Source organism: Coturnix japonica, chromosome 1 (assembly GCF_001577835.2).
Source record: "Coturnix japonica isolate 7356 chromosome 1, Coturnix japonica 2.1, whole genome shotgun sequence".
In the NCBI taxonomy this organism is placed as follows: Eukaryota; Metazoa; Chordata; class Aves; order Galliformes; family Phasianidae; genus Coturnix; species Coturnix japonica.
In genome coordinates this window covers 10,197,516-10,209,217 of record NC_029516.1, presented here as the reverse complement: position 1 = coordinate 10,209,217, position 11,702 = coordinate 10,197,516, and the positions used below count along the sequence as shown (strand labels likewise).

The following is an 11,702-nucleotide window of genomic DNA, read 5'->3' as shown; positions in this document are numbered from 1 at the left end:
AAAGGAAACCCTACCAAGACACTGACTGTCCTACTGTGTAGAAGTCTCTTGAAGCTATCATATCTCATATGAATAATAGCCTCTGAGTCAAAGAGAAATGGCAAGGTTGAAAATTTCAATTCCATACTTATTTCTTTTTGAAAAAATAGCAATAAGAAGTTGTAAAAAGCTCATCCTTGCATAGCTTAGATCTTGTGTGAGTGCACTCAAGGAAAATGAGACTGGATATTGAACAACTTATTTCCCACTCATTAACTACATCAGAGTGTGTCTGCATTTTTCACGTAAGAACTTAGTTGATGTTATAGGCTCTGAAAAACAGAAATCAAGTTGCAGAAGTGGAAACAATATTTCTAGCTTTGCATCTACAGGGTACTTGAAAAGAAGCTTCTTTGACAGGCAGGACAAAAGATAGTTAAGACCAAGTATGTTGTCAGCAGAATTCACTGCAGTCCCACAAAATAGAGAATTTTGGGGAGTAGTTTTGCATGTGTGCTTTCCTACTCATGCATTTGTCATGTGAAGACTGTACAGAACATCTGTGCAATGTCTGCAACAGTACTGAAGGAATACACTGAATTATAAGTGTGCTTAAAACTGCACATATGTGTATCTTCAAGAGCATGAACAAAAGTCTAGAAAACAAACCTGAGGAAGAGAAGGATTTGTGAGTGTAGTTAAGTTTCTGAAGTCAGACACAGCCTGATCAGATAGATGACTGTGCAGTGTGACACAGACTATGCCTTTTACAAATAAGTGTCTGTATAACAATATAGTTTTAATCCTCCATTCTAACACACATAATAATGGTGAAGAAAATACTTAATTTGTTAGATACTACACGTGGAAATGTGAGTGCATTTGGTTGAATTCTGAAGTGGCTTTTAGATTCTGCCGGTATCTTTCCTAGCCAAGTTATGTTGCTTTGGCTTAAATGTCTTTAATTTGCTTTTTCTACTTACAGCTAAATTCTCTATGACATTGTCAGTCTTTGGATTTCTGACTCTAAGGGATTGAAGAAAGATATAAACTATATCATCTGCTGAGATAAAAAGAACATTTTCAAGATGTAGTCATTTGAGGCATAGGAGATTGAGGTTCTGGGCAAGCTGTAAGGAAAGTACTCTGTGATGAACTTGACAGCTGTATTCAATATTTGAAGAAAGTAACTTTGGGAGAGTGATGTGGCATAAAGTTGCATCTGTTTTCGTTGAGGAGCTCTGAGTGTGAGGGGTCATGTAGTCTGAGGTATGTAGAGTTGCTCGGCTTTGTACCTGTTTCCCAGATGAGGCTGTCAGATGCATGTGCTTTGAAGCCAAGGAAGTGTGACCTTATAAATATGAAGGAAATGCCCCTTTCTGTATTGCAGTCTAATGTTCAGGGTATTTTTGAGCCTGAAAAATTTTCAGCTGCCTTCTACATATGAGGGGCGTGTCACTGCTGGCACTGATACTTGTTTAGGGCTTCTCTCCAGCTTGCCTGAACTGTGCAGTCAGGAATAAAGAAGAACTCAGCAGAAAACAGTACACAAAGTGCAAAAGAGGCCCCTTCTGCTGCAGGGGGAGTGAGAGGATTCTCCCCAGATAAGTGAGTGGAGATTGCGGGGGGAGCTGCTCTTCTGGTTCTTGATGGTGTGTTTGAATGCTTTCAAGGCTTAATGCAGTTTTACAGGAAGTGATGGCAGCAGGAGAACGTTGGTGTTTTATATACTGCAGTATGTAGTGTGCGTGTCTTCAATGAGGTTTTTTCACAACCAGAGTTTTTAGCGGTGCAGAATTACAAAGATGATCTAGATGATAAATCCAAAGGCTCTTAAATATTCTGATATTTAAAGCGTGGAGATAAGTGAAATGCAGTTACTTATCCCTCATTTTTCCCCCTGCTGAGTCTGAAAGGAGGGCTAACGGAGCACTCAAATTGATCATTGTGAGCCTTGCAGAGACCAATGCTGAAAGGCAGTGCTGCCACGGGCTGTAATGGAGGTGAAGAATTTGTTTTCTGTGAACCTGCGGTTCTTGAACTATCTGGCCCTTCGTTGCAATCTGTGGTCACCTGTCTTCTGACATGGTAATGGGTGCTCTTAGCCTTTGACAAATACAGGATAGTTCATCATATTTTAAACAGTGGAACTTATAAAAACTAAGGAAGACATGATCGGTAAGGAAGTAATTTGCAAAGTTCAGATGATGAAGATGAGGTTACAAACGTTTGCATGCTTCCAATAATACATGTATTATGATCATGTTATACCTGTATTTTCTGAAAGTATGAAGTGGATCTGTGCTGGATTTTTGGCAGTAGTACATCTCATTGTACTTTACACAGAACTGAGGAGATGATGGCACTCATCCAGATGTGTATTCCTGTAATCCAGCTGCAAGACTATTCAGCTGGCAACTGGGGTACTGGGCTTTATGTAGTCTGATTTCGGAAGTGCATCTGAATAAGAGAAACGTCTGGGACAGCAGATACTCTTGAAATAATGATGCCCACTTTTTCTTGTTACATTTATTTTACTTCAGAATGACTTCTCATCTCCATAAGGATTAAAATCTGTACGTATCAGTTACCATACCAAATCTTCCTTTTTGGCAACAAATTTTTGTACAGTCAAGCAACTTCCATAGAAGATCTCGGAGTAAAACATTTGCTTAGATCTGAGCTCTGAATAAAAGCTGATGCTGAACTTACTTGTGTATATCCTGATCAAGCATCCTAGCCAGCTGTATTATGTTGCGTAAGTTTAAGCTATGTCCTCTCTCATCACCTTTAAATGGTAACAGAATCACCCTTTTAGATGTTTTGTTTTCCAGATATCATCTTATTTACAGCAATCTAAAACATGCAGTTCAATTTGAAATTAATTTATGAACCATTTTTGAAATTATCAGCAAACAGGGAAGTAACATACAGAGCTTGCTTGGATACTAATCTCATCCTTTAGCGGTCTCTTTGTTGAGCTATATGGATTCAGCATATGAGACTTTCTTTACTGTGTATGTTTTTAGACAATCATATATTATAGAATCATTGAACAGTTCTTGCAGTTCGTCCCTGCATCAGTTTTTAACTTTTCTTATTTTGTAGGATGGATGGGAGCAGAATCCAACATGAGTGTTCTAACAAAAAATACCAGTTAGAGTCATCTCAACAAGCTTCAAAATTTTGCATTCCAGAAGCATAAATATTGCTGGAGTGGACTGTAGATTTCTGAGCAATTCTTACATGCCTTTTAAAAAATAACACAGGTTGAAAGACTGGAAAACACACTGTGAGACCAAAGAAAGACAAATGAAAGTCAGAATACAGCACTCATTCTGGAATAATTCATTAATAAGGAGGAAAGACCATCAATGAAACAGGAGAGTGAGATTTTACTTATCAGAACTCTGCATTTCTGTAGGAAAGCAGTGCTGCAACCCCACGAGTCCCTTGCCTGATCTGATTTTAATTAAAGCTCCCTACTAACACTTTTATTTTCCTGACTGACAACCATTTGTACTGGAATTAAGCTCCAGAGCCATGAGTTTTTACTACTGAGTTCAGAAGGGGGTTCCTAGGAAGTCAGGGCTCTTTGTCTTTAACTCTTATAGCTCCCCAGGGCACTTCCATATTCTTAGGTGGGCTCAGGAGGAAAAGGCTGGACTCGTAATGCAGGTTTTTCTTAAGAATAGTTTTCTGGAGGTAAAATGCTGTAGTTAATACATCTGTGCAGGCTTCTGTTCTTTAAACAGAACAGCTTGGTAGAAATACTACCATTTCATTATGCCTAAATGAGGTACATAGTTAGCCATTGTACTGGCCTGACTCTTTACTTGTATTCTAAGTAGGTCTCCAATGGTGCAGCATTCTTCCCTTTTATGCTGAATTCTTTGAAAGAGGGAGGTGACAAAAGTGTGGTGAGAAGCAAACCATCTGCTATCACTTACCTTCCCGTGTCTGTTAGTCTTTTAAATCTGATTTTCTTATTGCTGTCAGACAGCAGGGAGGGCAACATACTCATGCAACAGCATAATCAACATGCAGTTTAAATCACAAAGATTAATTTGGTTCTTATGCCAAAAGGTACAGATAATGGAGGAGTAAAAGCTATTAAATTGTACTCAATGCTTCTGTTGGGGCATTTGATTGGTTTTGCTTAGTGGATTTTTGCTTTAGATCTCAGCTGGCCATGGATGGCTGCTGCACAGAGGAGGTTTCTCAGCTCCAAGGGCAGGTAGTTTTATGGCTGTGGTATTCTGCAATGCTTTGACAAAAAATCATACTGTTTTTGTTACAAACTGTTCTATCATAACTGCCTCTCTTCCAGAGCTGTGATCTCTGATAGATGGAAAATGCTTCAAATACCCATCCTTCCACTAGTATGTTCTCATGTCCGTATTCTAGATATAAGCATCTTGTTGGTTACATTTACAGATTTTTTTGTTTGTTTCTCATTTGTGTTTTCTTCCTATTATTATTATTATTATTATTATTATTATTATTATTATTATTATTATTATTATTTTGCTCTCTTTTCTGTCTTTTATGGCACTACAATTATGTTCAATATATCAGGAAGAAAAAAATCACAGGTATTTAACAGTCTTGGTGATACAATGGTTATTTTGGACCATGATAATTAAATGTTTCCTCCAGAGTTTAGAAATGTCATTTGTGTTTTCTTTTTCTGTTCTGGGACTCCACTTGAGGGTGTGGGGGCTTTTTCAGATTATTTTTAAATATAGGCTGTCTGAAATCTCTCATCTTGGGCTATTAGCTCATGAAACATAGATTTCGGTAAAAGATGAGTAGATTAATGGAACTGTGAGCCAGTGAACGTTTTCCACTTGCTTATTTTTTCCCCTCTAGTTATTTATGTACTGCCACAATAAATGTACTTGGCAAGTAATGCATTTGATTTAGTGTTTTGTTTTGGTTTGGTTTTTTTGATATTTTTTATTAGCAGAGGTAAGTAACAGGAAAGGCAGTAAGTAGAACTCGGGGAAGAGGAAGCAGCTGGGGATGCCAGTGGCTATGGGATTTGTCATAGCTGAAAAATAAGACTTTAACGTCTCTGTTGTGAATGCTATTTTTAATGTTCTGGAGAGGAAGCAGATGGAAGGAGACTGTCAGATCTGTGCAACAAGGAAAGGTAAAGAATAAACCCTTCAAAAGCAATATATAATCCTTACTAGTATGGCTCTCTTCCATAACAGTCTCAATGTGATGATCACATGGGCATACAGGCGGCCTCTGGCTGGCTGTGCAGCTCCTGAGCTCCTTGCTGCATGTCTGATCAAATAAGGTTCTGACACACTTCTAAGCACTTGCTAGGTTGTGTTTAAAGAGTTTTGTGCTCAACTATCGTCTGTATCATGGGTGTGCAGTTCCAGAGCTTTTAAAAGCGCAGTTCTCAGTCACTGTTGCCCTGCTGATGGAGACAGGTACCTCTTGGCTATGCTGATGGTTTAATGGTGGCATCCCTAGGCAGTGAGGTACAAAGTATGAAACCATGCAGCAATGACTTTATGAGAGTATTTAGAGAATTGCCAGTATTGGACTGTTTGTATCTCACATTTATCCTAAAGCAGGCAAACTCATCCTGAACTGGAATTGCCTCATTTCCTATACAGCTTACTCTCTCTAACCAAGAATATAAAATCCTCTTGGTTTTGTTTCCATATATAATCATTTGAGGTGAACGACTTGGAGGAGCATTTTGTGGAGACAATGCATGAGTAAAATCCAGTTCTGTGTTTACTCACAACATGTAAGAAGTCGTTCCACAAAAGGGATAACAGCTGAGAGTCAGCAGCGTGTACAGTTCTTTCAATGACATCATGATTTACCACTCAGACAAGATTTTCCTCTAATAAATTAGCTTGAGGGATTAGCCTGGTCTTGAGAAGAATGTGAATCCTCTTTAGAAAAGAAAGCATTCATCGCACTTTATCCTGCAATATTGCAATTCAGTGTTTTGTAGTCACAGAATCACAGAATTATCAAGGTTGGAAAAGACCTAGAAGATCATCTAGTCCAACCATTACCAATACTTCCCAGCTAAATCATATTCCTCAAATATGATTTGAGTCATAGTCAGGATATTTTCTAGAAGAAAACCTGAAAGTTCTTTTCTACTAATGGAAATCACGTAGGGTTGTTAACCTGCTACTGAAAACAGATTGAAACTGACTTCAACAGAATCTCTCAATAACCATTTCCACGTATACCTGATTCATTATAATAATTTCTTGTTTCAAGTTCCATGCAGAATCTGTGATAGAACAAGTGAATATGAGATAATATTTCAGCTGTACTCTCCATAATTGCTCTGCTACTGCTCAGTAATTCCTAAGGTCTGGTTCTGTGACCTGTCATATAGACGGTGTATTTAGTGCTTAACTATCCCTATGGTTTGTAACGCTGCTGAACCAAACCTCTCTTCATAAAGGCATCGAATAGAAGAACCCTAATCTTCCAAAGAGGTGGGTTTGAACTGATTTGGAAATTAGATATATAACATTTTTTAAGGGGAAATGTATGATTATGTCCATTTAGAAAGCAAGTTTACCTGAACCCTACAAAAAAAGATGTGACTTCAGATTAGTTTCTCTGAAGTACATCTTGTAACTCCTTCAATCTGGAGGTAAGACAGTAAATGTTATGTACTTGCAGTTGCTTACAATACAATCTGCCAGCAATCCTGTTGAATAAAACTGAACCTCTTTTCATGGGTTCATAAAACTAACACTAAAAACACGTTACAGCTGAAACTGAAATTGCCAGATCCATTCCAGGCTGAAGTGCTTTTTATATCCATTAGAGAAAAACAGAACACCCTATGCGCATCTTTAATATAAGGAGCAGCTGAGGAAGGCTCTTCTATTTCATGCATCTGGGAGTGGTCTGTGTAGCCATTTCTTCCCTGCCCCAGGCAAGCACAACCAAAGCAAGGCACATGGTAGGTCTTAGTTTCTGTATTTTGTACTACCATAAGGGGTTGAATTTTTTTGAGTCCTCGTAACTACAGAATATAGAAGATTTAGGTTTAAAGATTTAGATTTAAATTAAGATTTATTACATAAATCCATCATTTTAGTCTATTTTACTTTGTTCCTCAGTTGCAAAAACTAGTTGGGTCAATGAGATGTAGTAGTTGTACTGCTTTCTTATATATCTGTTCAGTGGTAAAAACATTCAAGGATGTTGCTAAAAATAAACATCCTCTTCCTGCAAGACTGGGAAGATGGACTGTATAAATACATCTCTAAGGGAAGTGTGATACGTAACAGGAAAGCACTTCAGTCTTAGCTTCTAAATGATGTCACCTTTCTAAACCCTGGGGTAGGTCCTGAGAATAAAAGTAGTCATTTTTTCTCCTTTGCAGTCCAATTCTTGAATGATGTGACCTCAGTTAGCTGTTGGACTGAGCAGTTGGGAAGGTGGGCTGTCTGTGCTTTCTTCTTGGGCAGCTGCTGTCATTTCGGCAAAAAGCATATATATTCATACTCTCTTTTCCCTGAAGTGTTAAAGCAAGTGATAAAGTGTTCAAGGAAAGACTGGATGTTGTGTTGAGGGACATGTTTTAGTGGGAGCTAATAGTAATAGGTGAACGATTTGACTGGATGATCTTTTAGGTCTTTTCCAACCTTGGTGATTCTATGATTCTATGAAAATAGATGCATTTAGCATCATGTTCCTTATGCCAATACAGCTAATAAAATGGTGGTTTTGAACATCCTTACTCTATTCGTTTATCTAGTTAATTTAATGAGGTCTAATGATGATGCAAGTTATGCACATTCGTATTTGGTTTGGGCTTTTGGAATTCTCATTTACTATGTAGGAATAGCAGAGAAGGAGCATAGAAACAAAAGCACTATTTTCCTGATAAAGGAAGTGTGTCATCAGTACAAGGTGCACAGGATCCTGTCTATTAGAAAACAATCATAATGGTTTTAGCAGTTGGGAACTTTTTGCTTCGGAGTGTTTTGACTCAACTGATAGTGATTTGAAGTGAAATTCTAACCCAGGGACTATTGAAGAGGTTAAATTAGCAGCCAGTGGCATTTTTATAGTAATAGAAGGTTTTTCAGTTCTAACCTGCATTCCAAATTTCAGTTGTTTTTTTCATTTTCTTGATTAGATCTGTTAAAATGTGTTCATGATTGCCCAGTGGACTGTCTAATGGCATATTGGCTCCTAGATTAAATTTCAGTGCTGAAGAATCATATGGTTTTTCATGTTTACTTTTTCAACTGATATATATTTACTATCTATTTCTGATTTTTAACACTTACATGTTTTCACAGAATCACAGAATTGTAGGGACTGGAAGGGGCCTCTGGAGATTATCGAGTCCAACCCCCTGCAAAGAGGGCCCCTACAGCAGGCTGTGCAGGTAGGTGTGCAGGCAGCTCTTGAATATCTCCAGAGAAGGAGTATCCATAGCCAACCTGGGCAGCCTTTTCCAGTGCTCTGTCACCCTTACTGTGGGGAAGTTCCTTCACATATTGGTGTGGAACTTCCTATGAAGTTTCTAAGTTTTACCTTAGTTTAACCTTAGCATGAAGTCAAGACTCAATGAAGTGGCGTCCTTAAATTCTTTAGAAATGAATGTGTTACAAGTCTTTTGTTACAGAATGTATCTGTATATCTAAAGTGCTTCATTAAAAAACATCAATAAAGTTATTACTTTTCTACAAGCAGGAAACTGAAAGGTGAGAAGAGTCACTAGGGCAACATATCATTGTTCAAATGAGAGGGAGATTGTCTTATTTTGGTGTCTCTTATAACATTCACATAGGTGTCACATAAATGTACCATTTAGAATGAATCTGGCATCCATAGACAAAAATAATATGCTTAGACAGGAAGGACTTTCACTGGCCCACTCAAAATACAAAAATCCTCCTGAGTATGGCTGATGTACAGAGCAGAAAGCCCAAACCTAAAGCTTCCCATTTCTGTGTGACTTCGCCTTTGGGATGACTTGTATCTGTATCTTTTATTTCATGTAAACAACCTCAAAATTACATTAACTGCAACCTTCTCCATGAGGTGTTGCATTTTTAAAGTTGAGTACATTAAGTCAGTTCCCAGCATCACTGGGACAGAAAATGCTGCACATCTCAGAAAGACGGCTAGAGGCTTCCCGTTCTGCCTCATGTCAGCAAAAACTTCTTTACAGAAAGAGTTGTTAAGAACTGGAATGGGTTCCCTAGAGAGGTGGTTGAGTCACCATCCCTGGATGTGTTTAAAAACCATTTGGTTTTTGTGGTGCTCAGGGACATGATTTAGTGGTAGGTTGTTAGCATTAGGGTAGTATTGTTGGATTTCAGTTGGACTTGATGATCTTGAAGTTTTTTTTTTCCAACCTGAGCAATTCTATGATCCTATAAAATCACAATGTTGAGAACTTTTTTGTCTTAGTTTCCCAGCAGTGAAGGAAGGCAGTAGGCAGCTCTTGTCCCTACCAATGCTTTCTGGTTTGTCTGCATTGGTGGCAAACCAAGAGGCAAAGTGCAAAAAGCCATGATGAAAACAGCTGAGGAGCACTCAAATTTTGTGTGTTCTTCCTGGATTTGCTGCGTAAATGCTTAGAGATACGCTATGTAGCAGTAAGAGAGGTGACAGAATAAAAAGAGTAAATAGCCTCCCACAAACTCTGTGACATGTATCTGTAATTGAAAGTAAACTAAAAAAAAATAAAAATAATAATAATTGTTTGAATCATTAAATAAAATTATTTGTAGTAGGAGAGTTCAATGGCTGCATCAAAAAACACAGATGTATGGGAACACCCTTGTTCTCCAATAAACAACTTCAAGGCTTGTTTTCAAACATGTTTACATTATTCAGAAGACTTGAGTTGACTTTTGTACACTTTGAATGTGACATTTAAGAACAGAGTAATTATTTATTTTCTATTAGGAAAATAAGCACAGAAGTCATTTTTGAAACATTAATATATGTGGCCAGGGACTTCAGTTCTCCTTGGGATTTGATTTGCTTCAGGAAGCAGAAAGAGACTGAACAGAGAAAACCATTCCAGGAATGATTCCCCCTGTGTTTAAGCTCAATCATAACAGATTAGGAAATGTGATACATGACCTTTGGGATGCATGAACAACTACTAAAATATGCAGTCTTAAAGACATACCTCAATGTTATATGAAGAATGGAAATTTTGTCATTAGCCAAAAGACACATTTTCCATTTAAAGCTTAACATTCTGAGGAAAACAACTGTCTATTACTGGTGGAGAAGGATTTTTATGGCTACACGGACTGGTACGTTCTCGCTGGTTTACATCATTCTGCTGATACACAGTAGGCATTTTTTCAGAGCTGGTTTTTCATTTCAGCAGTTTATGTCTGCTTTTCATCTTGGGGATGGCACAAAGCAGGTAGGGTATGTTGTTGGATCTGGCTCTATACTTAAGCCAAGTAAAAGTCAATACTGTAGACAAATATTTGCCATGCCTGGCAATGAACAATAAGAAACATTGAACAGCTTCTGAAGTTAACATCTCTTTGCACAGCTGATCTCTTGTTTCCTTAGAGTCTGATTTACAGCTGCTTATGCCTGTGGGTGAGGGGGCAAAAGAAGCAAAGATCACCAGCTCTTTGGAGTATTCTATGCCCAAAATGGGCATACCTACCAATTTGCACGTTTTGGGCTTTTATGAATCATTCTCCTTTCTACTTTCTCTAATCAATATTTTATTTCACAGCAACCACAAATGCGTGATAGAAGCAAGACAGCACAACTTTTGCACCACTGAATGCAACAAAGGAAATTGAGGTGGCTTTTTTTTCATTCTTATCTGTTCTAATTCTTCGTGGTAGACTTCCTTTCTTCTTTGAGTTCTTCATACATTTAGAGCAAAAGATATTTAAAGCTGTTATTCAAGGTTGCAGTGTGGAATAGATCTGCTTCCTTGCTGGGGGTTAGAGAACTAGCACTAAAATAAGTTACAAGCAACAAATTATGCCCTGTAGGTCTGATCCTATTGCTGTTGTTTGTGTTCCAGGAATATCACTGACCATCGCAAAGCAAAGCCTTCCATGACACGAGTGGCATTACAGAGGAAATATTCTCTGCACTCATCTTCTGTTTTGTTGAGTGGAAAGTTTGGTGGACCCGTGGGTTTGATCCAGCCCATTGAGAGAATCTTCAACACACATTGAGCAGTGTGATAACAGGTTGCTTTGGTCCTGCTGGGGTTGTCAGGGCTCAGAGTATGGTGCAGTGCCAGCACCAGGAGCTGTGTGTCTGCAGCTCCTTCTGAGCTCCTCCGCTCTGGGTCTGACACAACAGAGGCTTTTTTTCCTGCCTCTGTCAGCAGTTCTTGCAGATGATTGTCCATAAACAAGCACTTCATTGTTATAATTTATTATGAATTGCAGAAGCCGAGTGTGGCTGCTCGAGCTGAATTACAGCACGGAGTGCAGCAGTTACCAGAAATAAACACTGAGACTCTTGGCTCTGTGCACCTGCCTGGAACTGTATAAGTGGGTACAGATAGTGCGTGGGAAGTCTGGAAGGGAAATTTTGGAGCTTCCCACCTAGGAAGGCAACCCATTCTGAATGAATAAAGTCATTACACAGTTCTAATGCAGGTAGTGAGGGCCAGTGGGCTGCTTTTTTCTCATTGGTTTTATCCCAAATAAATTATTAGCTCTCTATTTAGATGCGGTTGCGATGATGGCAACTTG

The 11,702-nt window shown here is 38.5% G+C and overlaps 1 long non-coding RNA gene across 1 annotated transcript; it reads left to right on the top strand.

Annotated features, from left to right (window-relative positions):
• The first annotated feature begins 10,456 nt into the window (after positions 1-10,456).
• LOC107320578 lies at positions 10,457-11,469 on the top strand. The gene is made up of 2 exons (XR_004306004.1): positions 10,457-10,788; positions 11,018-11,469. It is a non-coding gene; the product is annotated as an uncharacterized LOC107320578 (long non-coding RNA).
• Positions 11,470-11,702: the final 233 nt, after the last annotated feature.